General features: G+C 35.3%; 1 long non-coding RNA gene across 2 annotated transcripts; it reads left to right on the forward strand.

Annotated features, from left to right (window-relative positions):
• Positions 1-6,387: 6,387 nt before the first annotated feature.
• Positions 6,388-7,917, forward strand: LOC135121631 (uncharacterized). 2 transcript variants are annotated; one of them, XR_010279063.1, is made up of 4 exons: positions 6,388-6,533; positions 6,578-7,015; positions 7,096-7,515; positions 7,574-7,917. It is a non-coding gene; the product is annotated as an uncharacterized LOC135121631 (long non-coding RNA). The 2 variants fall into 2 exon arrangements; XR_010279062.1 differs by having other exon boundaries at positions 6,589-7,015.
• The last annotated feature ends 7,908 nt before the right edge of the window (positions 7,918-15,825 follow it).

Genomic DNA, 15,825 nt, shown 5'->3' on the forward strand with positions numbered 1-15,825 from the left:
TTTTGAAGTGTTTTCTTGTACTTTTAAGCCAATCAGATACCCTACGGGCTCGGAAAGTGCAACGAAACCATCAAATTTTAGCTAGAAACTGTATTTTTGTCGATTTTTATTGAATTTGAACTATATTTCAACGTTTTTTGATGGTTCTGAGCCACCAAACACACTTAAAGCATGCAGAATCGACTCAGAATAGGAAAAGGAGACGTTTAGGTCAATTTTATGCATTCTGGCGTTCGTAGATACAAGAAAACTGTTAAAATTCTTCAGAAACGTCACTTTTGAAGTGTTTTCTTGTACTTTTAAGCCAATCAGATACCCTACGGGCTCGGAAAGTGCAACGAAACCATCAAATTTTAGCTAGAAACTGTATTTTTGTCGATTTTTATTGAATTTGAACTATATTTCAACGTTTTTTGATGGTTCTGAGCCACCAAACACACTTAAAGCATGCAGAATCGACTCAGAATAGGAAAAGGAGACGTTTAGGTCAATTTTGTGCATTCTGGCGTTCGTAGATACAAGAAAACTGTTAAAATTCTTCAGAAACGTCACTTTTGAAGTGTTTTCTTGTACTTTTAAGCCAATCAGATACCCTACGGGCTCGGAAAGTGCAACGAAACCATCAAATTTTAGCTAGAAACTGTATTTTTGTCGATTTTTATTGAATTTGAACTATATTTCAACGTTTTTTGATGGTTCTGAGCCACCAAACACACTTAAAGCATGCAGAATCGACTCAGAATAGGAAAAGGAGACGTTTAGGTCAATTTTATGCATTCTGGCGTTCGTAGATACAAGAAAACTGTTAAAATTCTTCAGAAACGTCACTTTTGAAGTGTTTTCTTGTACTTTTAAGCCAATCAGATACCCTACGGGCTCGGAAAGTACAACGAAACCATCAAATTTTAGCTAGAAACTGTATTTTTGTCGATTTTTATTGAATTTGAACTATATTTCAACGTTTTTTGATGGTTCTGAGCCACCAAACACACTTAAAGCATGCAGAATCGACTCAGAATAGGAAAAGGAGACGTTTAGGTCAATTTTATGCATTCTGGCGTTCGTAGATACAAGAAAACTGTTAAAATTCTTCAGAAACGTCACTTTTGAAGTGTTTTCTTGTACTTTTAAGCCAATCAGATATCCTACGGGCTCGGAAAGTCCAACGAAACCATCAAATTTTAGCTAGAAACTGTATTTTTGTCGATTTTTATTGAATTTGAACTATATTTCAACGTTTTTTGATGGTTCTGAGCCACCAAACACACTTAAAGCATGCGGAATCGACTAAGAATAGGAAAAGGAGACGTTTAGGTCAATTTTATGCATTCTGGCGTTCGTAGATACAAGAAAACTGTTAAAATTCTTCAGAAACGTCACTTTTGAAGTGTTTTCTTGTACTTTTAAGCCAATCAGATACCCTACGGGCTCGGAAAGTGCAACGAAACCATCAAATTTTAGCTAGAAACTGTATTTTTGTCGATTTTTATTGAATTTGAACTAAATTTCAACGTTTTTTGATGGTTCTGAGCCACCAAACACACTTAAAGCATGCAGAATCGACTCAGAATAGGAAAAGGAGACGTTTAGGTCAATTTTATGCATTCTGGCGTTCGTAGATACAAGAAAACTGTTAAAATTCTTCAGAAACGTCACTTTTGAAGTGTTTTCTTGTACTTTTAAGCCAATCAGATACCCTACGGGCTCGGAAAGTGCAACGAAACCATGAAATTTTAGCTAGAAACTGTATTTTTGTCGATTTTTATTGAATTTGAACTATATTTCAACGTTTTTTGATGGTTCTGAGCCACCAAACACACTTAAAGCATGCAGAATCGACTAAGAATAGGAAAAGGAGACGTTTAGGTCAATTTTATGCATTCTGGCGTTCGTAGATACAAGAAAACTGTTAAAATTCTTCAGAAACGTCACTTTTGAAGTGTTTTCTTGTACTTTTAAGCCAATCAGATACCCTACGGGCTCGGAAAGTGCAACGAAACCATCAAATTTTAGCTAGAAACTGTATTTTTGTCGATTTTTATTGAATTTGAACTATATTTCAACGTTTTTTGATGGTTCTGAGCCACCAAACACACTTAAAGCATGCAGAATCGACTCAGAATAGGAAAAGGAGACGTTTAGGTCAATTTTATGCATTCTGGCGTTCGTAGATACAAGAAAACTGTTAAAATTCTTCAGAAACGTCACTTTTGAAGTGTTTTCTTGTACTTTTAAGCCAATCAGATACCCAACGGGCTCGGAAAGTGCAACGAAACCATCAAATTTTAGCTAGAAACTGTATTTTTGTCGATTTTTATTGAATTTGAACTATATTTCAACGTTTTTTGATGGTTCTGAGCCACCAAGCACACTTAAAGCATGCAGAATCGACTCAGAATAGGAAAAGGAGACGTTTAGGTCAATTTTATGCATTCTGGCGTTCATAGATACAAGAAAACTGTTAAAATTCTTCAGAAACGTCACTTTTGAAGTGTTTTCTTGTACTTTTAAGCCAATCAGATACCCTACGGGCTCGGAAAGTGCAACGAAACCATCAAATTTTAGCTAGAAACTGTATTTTTGTCGATTTTTATTGAATTTGAACTATATTTTAACGTTTTTTGATGGTTCTGAGCCACCAAACACACTTAAAGCATGCAGAATCGACTCAGAATAGGAAAAGGAGACGTTTAGGTCAATTTTATGCATTCTGGCGTTCGTAGATACAAGAAAACTGTTAAAATTCTTCAGAAACGTCACTTTTGAAGTGTTTTCTTGTACTTTTAAGCCAATCAGATACCCTACGCGCTCGGAAAGTGCAACGAAACCATCAAATTTTAGCTAGAAACTGTATTTTTGTCGATTTTTATTGAATTTGAACTATATTTCAACGTTTTTTGATGGTTCTGAGCCACCAAACACACTTAAAGCATGCAGAATCGACTCAGAATAGGAAAAGGAGACGTTTAGGTCAATTTTATGCATTCTGGCGTTCGTAGATACAAGAAAACTGTTAAAATTCTTCAGAAACGTCACTTTTGAAGTGTTTTCTTGTACTTTTAAGCCAATCAGATACCCTACGGGCTCGGAAAGTGCAACGAAACCATCAAATTTTAGCTAGAAACTGTATTTTTGTCGATTTTTATTGAATTTGAACTATATTTCAATGTTTTTTGATGGTTCTGAGCCACCAAACACACTTAAAGCATGCAGAATCGACTCAGAATAGGAAAAGGAGACGTTTAGGTCAATTTTATGCATTCTGGCGTTCGTAGATACAAGAAAACTGTTAAAATTCTTCAGAAACGTCACTTTTGAAGTGTTTTCTTGTACTTTTAAGCCAATCAGATACCCTACGGGCTCGGAAAGTGCAACGAAACCATCAAATTTTAGCTAGAAACTGTATCTTTGTCGATTTTTATTGAATTTGAACTATATTTCAACGTTTTTTGATGGTTCTGAGCCACCAAACACACTTAAAGCATGCAGAATCGACTCAGAATAGGAAAAGGAGACGTTTAGGTCAATTTTATGCATTCTGGCGTTCGTAGATACAAGAAAACTGTTAAAATTCTTCAGAAACGTCACTTTTGAAGTGTTTTCTTGTACTTTTAAGCCAATCAGATACCCAACGGGCTCGGAAAGTGCAACGAAACCATCAAATTTTAGCTAGAAACTTTATTTTTGTCGATTTTTATTGAATTTGAACTATATTTCAACGTTTTTTGATGGTTCTGAGCCACCAAACACACTTAAAGCATGCAGAATCGACTCAGAATAGGAAAAGGAGACGTTTAGGTCAATTTTATGCATTCTGGCGTTCGTAGATACAAGAAAACTGTTAAAATTCTTCAGAAACGTCACTTTTGAAGTGTTTTCTTGTACTTTTAAGCCAATCAGATATCCTACGGGCTCGGAAAGTGCAACGAAACCATCAAATTTGAGCTAGAAACTGTATTTTTGTCGATTTTTATTGAATTTGAACTATATTTCAACGTTTTTTGATGGTTCTGAGCCACCAAACACACTTAAAGCATGCAGAATCGACTCAGAATAGGAAAAGGAGACGTTTAGGTCAATTTTATGCATTCTGGCGTTCGTAGATACAAGAAAACTGTTAAAATTCTTCAGAAACGTCACTTTTGAAGTGTTTTCTTGTACTTTTAAGCCAATCAGATACCCTACGGGCTCGGAAAGTGCAACGAAACCATCAAATTTTAGCTAGAAACTGTATTTTTATCGATTTTTATTGAATTTGAACTATATTTCAACGTTTTTTGATGGTTCTGAGCCATCAAACACACTTAAAGCATGCAGAATCGACTCAGAATAGGAAAAGGAGACGTTTAGGTCAATTTTATGCATTCTGGCGTTCGTAGATACAAGAAAACTGTTAAAATTCTTCAGAAACGTCACTTTTGAAGTGTTTTCTTGTACTTTTAAGCCAATCAGATACCCTACGGGCTCGGAAAGTGCAACGAAACCATCAAATTTTAGCTAGAAACTGTATTTTTGTCGATTTTTATTGAATTTGAACTATATTTCAACGTTTTTTGATGGTTCTGAGCCACCAAACACACTTAAAGCATGCAGAATCGACTCAGAATAGGAAAAGGAGACGTTTAGGTCAATTTTATGCATTCTGGCGTCCGTAGATACAAGAAAACTGTTAAAATTCTTCAGAAACGTCACTTTTGAAGTGTTTTCTTGTACTTTTAAGCCAATCAGATACCCTACGGGCTCGGAAAGTGCAACGTAACCATCAAATTTTAGCTAGAAACTGTATTTTTGTCGATTTTTATTGAATTTGAACTATATTTCAACGTTTTTTGATGGTTCTGAGCCACCAAACACACTTAAAGCATGCAGAATCGACTCAGAATAGGAAAAGGAGACGTTTAGGTCAATTTTATGCATTCTGGCGTTCGTAGATACAAGAAAACTGTTAAAATTCTTCAGAAACGTCACTTTTGAAGTGTTTTCTTGTACTTTTAAGCCAATCAGACACCCAACGGGCTCGGAAAGTGCAACGAAACCATGAAATTTTAGCTAGAAACTGTATTTTTGTCCATTTTTATTGAATTTGAACTATATTTCAACGTTTTTTGATGGTTCTGAGCCACCAAACACACTTAAAGCATGCAGAATCGACTCAGAATAGGAAAAGGAGACGTTTAGGTCAATTTTATGCATTCTGGCGTTCGTAGATACAAGAAAACTGTTAAAATTCTTCAGAAACGTCACTTTTGAAGTGTTTTCTTGTACTTTTAAGCCAATCAGATACCCTACGGGCTCGGAAAGTGCAACGAAACCATCAAATTTTAGCTAGAAACTGTATTTTTGTTGATTTTTATTGAATTTGAACTATATTTCAACGTTTTTTGATGGTTCTGAGCCACCAAACACACTTAAAGCATGCAGAATCGACTCAGAATAGGAAAAGGAGACGTTTAGGTCAATTTTATGCATTCTGGCGTTCGTAGATACAAGAAAACTGTTAAAATTCTTCAGAAACGTCACTTTTGAAGTGTTTTCTTGTACTTTTAAGCCAATCAGATACCCTACGGGCTCGGAAAGTGCAACGAAACCAGAGATATGGAGAAGGAGAATGAGCTTCGACTTCTGCGCATCGGTACACTATGGGGGCCGCCATTTTATCAGTTAACCTTAAAGTTTTGTTTACCTACGAGGTTACGACGTTGTTGAACCAGTTGTAATTTGGAGTTAAAATTATTACTTAATTTGTTTTACCGTTAGTGTACGTGTGAACGTGCTTGTTAGTGTTAAAGGACATTATTATTGACAACACACATGTCTTGTACAGTTTCTCACTGTAAAAATTGTCAACGATTTCGTTCAGAAGGTGTATCTTTTCATCAGTAAGTTTTCTTCATTATCTTATTAAAATCGAATGCGTAGATAGTTATAATTAATAACAATTGGTTATTGCAAAACTATGTGATCAATATTTATTATATCTGATTTTAGGTTTCCGAAAAATCGAAAACTTTTAAAAATGTGGCTGATTGTTGTGAAAAAAGGTGACAGCTTCAAACTGACTAAGTATAAGCTGGTGTGCTCAGATCATTTCACAACAACTGATTTCAATGTTGTAAATGAGTGAAAACGATTGAAATCGAACGCAATTCCCAGTGTGAATTTAGATGAAAGTCTAGAAGCTTCTTCAACTTCAATGAGTACTGTGAGTGCTACTTCAGCTATATTTGAGAAGAGTCTCCATCGATTATACCTCAAGGTGTAAAGAGGACATTAAGGTTTGAATATTTTATTATATTGAATTTTTTACTACTGTTAATAATTATTATTTAGTGCTGCGCAGAGATACCGTGGAAAAAGCAGTAGCAGTACAAGTGGAAGCAAAAGCAAGAACTCAAAAAGTAGTTCTGACAGGAGGGAAGGTGATAAGCTGGCGTTACATAAAGAAACTACATGAATTACAAAATGATGAATTCCTAAATGTTGCAAACAAGTTGAAAAAGGCACATTTGGAGTGATGGAAACATAAAATGAAAGTAAGTTGTTTTCCTGACAATATTCCTTATTGACAATAATTAAGTTCTATTATAGGTGAGTTTAGCAGCACAAACTCTTAGCAAGAGTTGCGGATGCACTTGAATTTTTAAAAGATCTTGGTATTAGTGACTTTCAAGGTTGTGAAACAACAATAGAATTCATCAGAAGGATAGATTCTTTATTTGATATTCTCAATTCTCGAAGTGTACGTGCTAAGAATTTTAAGGCACCTTTGAGAGAAAACAATGAAGAAATGTGGCGTCCATTTCTCATCGACACCAGTGAGTATCTTCTGAATTTGAAGGATGTCACTGGCGGGCCTTTGTGGTGCACGCCCCGAAAAACGTCAATTCTGGGCTTTGTTATTTCCGCTACGTCGTTCATGGGAATTTTTGATGAATTTGTTAGTAGTAAGAGGTTGAATGACTTGCTAACATAAATGTAGTCAAGATCATCTAGAAATTTTCTTCTGCTCAGTGCGGTAAGCTTTTAAAAAAACAATTGTATTACTTTTTTATGCACTGGAATTACACAAATCTGTATTTATTTTTCTGTTTTCAGATCGAGAAATGGGTGAAACAATAACCCTACTCCTCTACGATTTTGTAAAACTTAGAAGATTGCTTCTATTTACAAACATAACGAGGGAAGGAGGAAATTGTAAAGTGCTTTGCACCACCTGTCTGCTCTCTGTTAACATTGGCCCAAAGCAAAAGAGCACAAATGTTCAACAATCAGTTGACGTGTTTGTCTTGAAAAAATATGATCTCGATATTTTGACTGAAGCACTTGCAGATCATGACTATGACCGTCTAAGTTTATTGGGCTGAGTGAAGTGGCAGAAAACGTGGCATATATTGGTAGCTATGTTGTCAAAATGGTGGTGAAGACGTTTAAGTGCGCAGACTGCATTTCTTCTTGTATTGAAACAAGAAGAAGTGACTTACACTTTTACAGATTATTGGACAAAAAAAAACATGGGTAAAATCAAATACTTACAATAGTTATTTTTTAAGTCTTAACAAAATTTTGATTTTAGGTGGGCTTATTAAACCTTTTGCTGGGGTTGTGAAGACTTGTTGTTACTGTTAATACGAAAAATTTTGCAACTCACCGATAAAATTCCAAGCGATGAACAATTTTTTAAAACTTTCGGCATGCCAGCATTCTTTTTCCTAATTTAGAAGACCCACGCACTCGAGACGGTGGCCATCGATGAAGGCCATTTATATATTCTTATTAAACAAATAATTAATGCCTACATGCGAATAAGAATGTTTCATTTGAGCAAAAGACTTTCATGTCTTGCTCAAGGCACTTCTGTTAGACATGTGTACACATAATTAGTACTGTTTTCGCATCAATAAATATATTGAAGTATAATTATGTTTATTTATTCGTTTAAGGTGAAATATATTTTAGTTGTGATTTATTATTAGGTGATTGTAATTAATGATTTTAAACTTCCCGCCCAATAATGAAGCAATTGTCTAGGGATATCAAGTTCTGTTAGTGATTTGTGATTATGTTGGCAACAGTCAACTGATAAAATGGCTGCTTTCAATTTTAGACCAAGGATTTCGTCTGCGCATGGGGAAGCTCATTCTCCTTCTCCATATCTCTGAACGAAACCATCAAATTTTAGCTAGAAACTGTATTTTTGTCGATTTTTATTGAATTTGAACTATATTTCAACGTTTTTTGATGGTTCTGAGCCACCAAACACACTTAAAGCATGCAGAATCGACTCAGAATAGGAAAAGGAGACGTTTAGGTCAATTTTATGCATTCTGGCGTTCGTAGATACAAGAAAACTGTTAAAATTCTTCAGAAACGTCACTTTTGAAGTGTTTTCTTGTACTTTTAAGCCAATCAGATATCCTACGGGCTCGGAAAGTGCAACGAAACCATGAAATTTTAGCTAGAAACTGTATTTTTGTCGATTTTTATTGAATTTGAACTATATTTCAACGTTTTTTGATGGTTCTGAGCCACCAAACACACTTAAAGCATGCAGAATCGACTCAGAATAGGAAAAGGAGACGTTTAGGTCAATTTTATGCATTCTGGCGTTCGTAGATACAAGAAAACTGTTAAAATTCTTCAGAAACGTCACTTTTGAAGTGTTTTCTTGTACTTTTAAGCCAATCAGATACCCTACGGGCTCGGAAAGTGCAACGAAACCATCAAATTTTAGCTAGAAACTGTATTTTTGTCGATTTTTATTGAATTTGAACTATATTTCAACGTTTTTTGATGGTTCTGAGCCACCAAACACACTTAAAGCATGCAGAATCGACTCAGAATAGGAAAAGGAGACGTTTAGGTCAATTTTATGCATTCTGGCGTTCGTAGATACAAGAAAACTGTTAAAATTCTTCAGAAACGTCACTTTTGAAGTGTTTTCTTGTACTTTTAAGCCAATCAGATACCCTACGGGCTCGGAAAGTGCAACGAAACCATGAAATTTTAGCTAGAAACTGTATTTTTGTTGATTTTTATTGAATTTGAACTATATTTCAACGTTTTTTGATGGTTCTGAGCCACCAAACACACTTAAAGCATGCAGAATCGACTCAGAATAGGAAAAGGAGACGTTTAGGTCAATTTTATGCATTCTGGCGTTCGTAGATACAAGAAAACTGTTAAAATTCTTCAGAAACGTCACTTTTGAAGTGTTTTCTTGTACTTTTAAGCCAATCAGATACCCTACGGGCTCGGAAAGTGCAACGAAACCATCAAATTTTAGCTAGAAACTGTATTTTTGTCGATTTTTATTGAATTTGAACTATATTTCAACGTTTTTTGATGGTTCTGAGCCACCAAACACACTTAAAGCATGCAGAATCGACTCAGAATAGGAAAAGGAGACGTTTAGGTCAATTTTATGCATTCTGGCGTTCGTAGATACAAGAAAACTGTTAAAATTCTTCAGAAACGTCACTTTTGAAGTGTTTTCTTGTACTTTTAAGCCAATCAGATACCCTACGGGCTCGGAAAGTGCAACGAAACCATCAAATTTTAGCTAGAAACTGTATTTTTGTCGATTTTTATTGAATTTGAACTATATTTCAACGTTTTTTGATGGTTCTGAGCCACCAAACACACTTAAAGCATGCAGAATCGACTCAGAATAGGAAAAGGAGACGTTTAGGTCAATTTTATGCATTCTGGCGTTCGTAGATACAAGAAAACTGTTAAAATTCTTCAGAAACGTCACTTTTGAAGTGTTTTCTTGTACTTTTAAGCCAATCAGATACCCTACGGGCTCGGAAAGTGCAACGAAACCATCAAATTTTAGCTAGAAACTGTATTTTTGTCGATTTTTATTGAATTTGAACTATATTTCAACGTTTTTTGATGGTTCGGAGCCACCAAACACACTTAAAGCATGCAGAATCGACTCAGAATAGGAAAAGGAGACGTTTAGGTCAATTTTATGCATTCTGGCGTTCGTAGATACAAGAAAACTGTTAAAATTCTTCAGAAACGTCACTTTTGAAGTGTTTTCTTGTACTTTTAAGCCAATCAGATACCCTACGGGCTCGGAAAGTGCAACGAAACCATCAAATTTTAGCTAGAAACTGTATTTTTGTCGATTTTTATTGAATTTGAACTATATTTCAACGTTTTTTGATGGTTCTGAGCCACCAAACACACTTAAAGCATGCAGAATCGACTCAGAATAGGAAAAGGAGACGTTTAGGTCAATTTTATGCATTCTGGCGTTCGTAGATACAAGAAAACTGTTAAAATTCTTCAGAAACGTCACTTTTGAAGTGTTTTCTTGTACTTTTAAGCCAATCAGATACCCTACGGGCTCGGAAAGTGCAACGAAACCATGAAATTTTAGCTAGAAACTGTATTTTTGTTGATTTTTATTGAATTTGAACTATATTTCAACGTTTTTTGATGGTTCTGAGCCACCAAACACACTTAAAGCATGCAGAATCGACTCAGAATAGGAAAAGGAGACGTTTAGGTCAATTTTATGCATTCTGGCGTTCGTAGATACAAGAAAACTGTTAAAATTCTTCAGAAACGTCACTTTTGAAGTGTTTTCTTGTACTTTTAAGCCAATCAGATACCCTACGGGCTCGGAAAGTGCAACGAAACCATCAAATTTTAGCTAGAAACTGTATTTTTGTCGATTTTTATTGAATTTGAACTATATTTCAACGTTTTTTGATGGTTCTGAGCCACCAAACACACTTAAAGCATGCAGAATCGACTCAGAATAGGAAAAGGAGACGTTTAGGTCAATTTTATGCATTCTGGCGTTCGTAGATACAAGAAAACTGTTAAAATTCTTCAGAAACGTCACTTTTGAAGTGTTTTCTTGTACTTTTAAGCCAATCAGATACCCTACGGGCTCGGAAAGTGCAACGAAACCATCAAATTTTAGCTAGAAACTGTATTTTTGTCGATTTTTATTGAATTTGAACTATATTTCAACGTTTTTTGATGGTTCTGTGCCACCAAACACACTTAAAGCATGCAGAATCGACTCAGAATAGGAAAAGGAGACGTTTAGGTCAATTTTATGCATTCTGGCGTTCGTAGATACAAGAAAACTGTTAAAATTCTTCAGAAACGTCACTTTTGAAGTGTTTTCTTGTACTTTTAAGCCAATCAGATACCCTACGGGCTCGGAAAGTGCAACGAAACCATCAAATTTTAGCTAGAAACTGTATTTTTGTCGATTTTTATTGAATTTGAACTATATTTCAACGTTTTTTGATGGTTCTGAGCCACCAAACACACTTAAAGCATGCAGAATCGACTCAGAATAGGAAAAGGAGACGTTTAGGTCAATTTTATGCATTCTGGCGTTCGCAGATACAAGAAAACTGTTAAAATTCTTCAGAAACGTCACTTTTGAAGTGTTTTCTTGTACTTTTAAGCCAATCAGATATCCTACGGGCTCGGAAAGTGCAACGAAACCATCAAATTATAGCTAGAAACTGTATTTTTGTCGATTTTTATTGAATTTGAACTATATTTCAACGTTTTTTGATGGTTCTGAGCCACCAAACACACTTAAAGCATGCAGAATCGACTCAGAATAGGAAAAGGAGACGTTTAGGTCAATTTTATGCATTCTGGCGTTCGTAGATACAAGAAAACTGTTAAAATTCTTCAGAAACGTCACTTTTGAAGTGTTTTCTTGTACTTTTAAGCCAATCAGATACCCTACGGGCTCGGAAAGTGCAACGAAATCATCAAATTTTAGCTAGAAACTGTATTTTTGTCGATTTTTATTGAATTTGAACTATATTTCAACGTTTTTTGATGGTTCTGAGCCACCAAACACACTTAAAGCATGCAGAATCGACTCAGAATAGGAAAAGGAGACGTTTAGGTCAATTTTATGCATTCTGGCGTTCGTAGATACAAGAAAACTGTTAAAATTCTTCAGAAACGTCACTTTTGAAGTGTTTTCTTGTACTTTTAAGCCAATCAGATACCCTACGGGCTCGGAAAGTGCAACGAAACCATCAAATTTTAGCTAGAAACTGTATTTTTGTCGATTTTTATTGAATTTGAACTATATTTCAACGTTTTTTGATGGTTCTGAGCCACCAAACACACTTAAAGCATGCAGAATCGACTCAGAATAGGAAAAGGAGACGTTTAGGTCAATTTTATGCATTCTGGCGTTCGTAGATACAAGAAAACTGTTAAAATTCTTCAGAAACGTCACTTTTGAAGTGTTTTCTTGTACTTTTAAGCCAATCAGATACCCTACGGGCTCGGAAAGTGCAACGAAACCATCAAATTTTAGCTAGAAACTGTATTTTTGTCTATTTTTATTGAATTTGAACTATATTTCAACGTTTTTTGATGGTTCTGAGCCACCAAACACACTTAAAGCATGCAGAATCGACTCAGAATAGGAAAAGGAGACGTTTAGGTCAATTTTATGCATTCTGGCGTTCGTAGATACAAGAAAACTGTTAAAATTCTTCAGAAACGTCACTTTTGAAGTGTTTTCTTGTACTTTTAAGCCAATCAGATACCCTACGGGCTCGGAAAGTGCAACGAAACCATCAAATTTTAGCTAGAAACTGTATTTTTGTCGATTTTTATTGAATTTGAACTATATTTCAACGTTTTTTGATGGTTCTGAGCCACCAAACACACTTAAAGCATGCAGAATCGACTCAGAATAGGAAAAGGAGACGTTTAGGTCAATTTTATGCATTCTGGCGTTCGTAGATACAAGAAAACTGTTAAAATTCTTCAGAAACGTCACTTTTGAAGTGTTTTCTTGTACTTTTAAGCCAATCAGATAACCTACGGGCTCGGAAAGTGCAACGAAACCATCAAATTTTAGCTAGAAACTGTATTTTTGTCGATTTTTATTGAATTTGAACTATATTTCAACGTTTTTTGATGGTTCTGAGCCACCAAACACACTTAAAGCATGCAGAATCGACTCAGAATAGGAAAAGGAGACGTTTAGGTCAATTTTATGCATTCTGGCGTTCGTAGATACAAGAAAACTGTTAAAATTCTTCAGAAACGTCACTTTTGAAGTGTTTTCTTGTACTTTTAAGCCAATCAGATACCCTACGGGCTCGGAAAGTGCAACGAAACCATCAAATTTTAGCTAGAAACTGTATTTTTGTCGATTTTTATTGAATTTGAACTATATTTCAACGTTTTTTGATGGTTCTGAGCCACCAAACACACTTAAAGCATGCAGAATCGACTCAGAATAGGAAAAGGAGACGTTTAGGTCAATTTTATGCATTCTGGCGTTCGTAGATACAAGAAAACTGTTAAAATTCTTCAGAAACGTCACTTTTGAAGTGTTTTCTTGTACTTTTAAGCCAATCAGATACCCTACGGGCTCGGAAAGTGCAACGAAACCATCAAATTTTAGCTAGAAACTGTATTTTTGTCGATTTTTATTGAATTTGAACTATATTTCAACGTTTTTTGATGGTTCTGAGCCACCAAACACACTTAAAGCATGCAGAATCGACTCAGAATAGGAAAAGGAGACGTTTAGGTCAATTTTATGCATTCTGGCGTTCGTAGATACAAGAAAACTGTTAAAATTCTTCAGAAACGTCACTTTTGAAGTGTTTTCTTGTACTTTTAAGCCAATCAGATACCCTACGGGCTCGGAAAGTGCAACGAAACCATCAAATTTTAGCTAGAAACTGTATTTTTGTCGATTTTTATTGAATTTGAACTATATTTCAACGTTTTTTGATGGTTCTGAGCCACCAAACACACTTAAAGCATGCAGAATCGACTCAGAATAGGAAAAGGAGACGTTTAGGTCAATTTTATGCATTCTGGCGTTCGTAGATACAAGAAAACTGTTAAAATTCTTCAGAAACGTCACTTTTGAAGTGTTTTCTTGTACTTTTAAGCCAATCAGATACCCTACGGGCTCGGAAAGTGCAACGAAACCATCAAATTTTAGCTAGAAACTGTATTTTTGTCGATTTTTATTGAATTTGAACTATATTTCAACGTTTTTTGATGGTTCTGAGCCACTAAACACACTTAAAGCATGCAGAATCGACTCAGAATAGGAAAAGGAGACGTTTAGGTCAATTTTATGCATTCTGGCGTTCGTAGATACAAGAAAACTGTTAAAATTCTTCAGAAACGTCACTTTTGAAGTGTTTTCTTGTACTTTTAAGCCAATCAGATACCCTACGGGCTCGGAAAGCGCAACGAAACCATCAAATTTTAGCTAGAAACTGTATTTTTGTCGATTTTTATTGAATTTGAACTATATTTCAACGTTTTTTGATGGTTCTGAGCCACCAAACACACTTAAAGCATCCAGAATCGACTCAGAATAGGAAAAGGAGACGTTTAGGTCAATTTTATGCATTCTGGCGTTCGTAGATACAAGAAAACTGTTAAAATTCTTCAGAAACGTCACTTTTGAAGTGTTTTCTTGTACTTTTAAGCCAATCAGATACCCTACGGGCTCGGAAAGTGCAACGAAACCATCAAATTTTAGCTAGAAACTGTATTTTTGTCGATTTTTATTGAATTTGAACTATATTTCAACGTTTTTTGATGGTTCTGAGCCACCAAACACACTTAAAGCATGCAGAATCGACTCAGAATAGGAAAAGGAGACGTTTAGGTCAATTTTATGCATTCTGGCGTTCGTAGATACAAGAAAACTGTTAAAATTCTTCAGAAACGTCACTTTTGAAGTGTTTTCTTGTACTTTTAAGCCAATCAGATACCCAACGGGCTCGGAAAGTGCAACGAAACCATCAAATTTTAGCTAGAAACTGTATTTTTGTCGATTTTTATTGAATTTGAACTATATTTCAACGTTTTTTGATGGTTCTGAGCCACCAAACACACTTAAAGCATGCAGAATCGACTCAGAATAGGAAAAGGAGACGTTTAGGTCAATTTTATGCATTCTGGCGTTCGTAGATACAAGAAAACTGTTAAAATTCTTCAGAAACGTCACTTTTGAAGTGTTTTCTTGTACTTTTAAGCCAATCAGATACCCTACGGGCTCGGAAAGTGCAACGAAACCATCAAATTTTAGCTAGAAACTGTATTTTTGTCGATTTTTATTGAATTTGAACTATATTTCAACGTTTTTTGATGGTTCTGAGCCACCAAACACACTTAAAGCATGCAGAATCGACTCAGAATAGGAAAAGGAGACGTTTAGGTCAATTTTATGCATTCTGGCGTTCGTAGATACAAGAAAACTGTTAAAATTCTTCAGAAACGTCACTTTTGAAGTGTTTTCTTGTACTTTTAAGCCAATCAGATACCCTATGGGCTCGGAAAGTGCAACGAAACCATCAAATTTTAGCTAGAAACTGTATTTTTGTCGATTTTTATTGAATTTGAACTATTTTTCAACGTTTTTTGATGGTTCTGAGCCACCAAACACACTTAAAGCATGCAGAATCGACTCAGAATAGGAAAAGGAGACGTTTAGGTCAATTTTATGCATTCTGGCGTTCGTAGATACAAGAAAACTGTTAAAATTCTTCAGAAACGTCACTTTTGAAGTGTTTTCTTGTACTTTTAAGCCAATCAGATACCCTACGGGCTCGGAAAGTGCAACGAAACCATCAAATTTTAGCTAGAAACTGTATTTTTGTCGATTTTTATTGAATTTGAACTATATTTCAACGTTTTTTGATGGTTCTTTTCCACCAAACACACTTAAAGCATGCAGAATCGACTCAGAATAGGAAAAGGAGACGTTTAGGTCAATTTTATGCATTCTGGCGTTCGTAGATACAAGAAAACTGTTAAAATTCTTCAGAAACGTCA

Source organism: Zophobas morio, unplaced genomic scaffold, assembly GCF_036711695.1.
Source record: "Zophobas morio isolate AGI-343-1 ecotype UQ-CSIRO unplaced genomic scaffold, CSIRO_AGI_Zmor_V1 ptg000651l, whole genome shotgun sequence".
NCBI lineage: Eukaryota > Metazoa > Arthropoda > Insecta > Coleoptera > Tenebrionidae > Zophobas > Zophobas morio.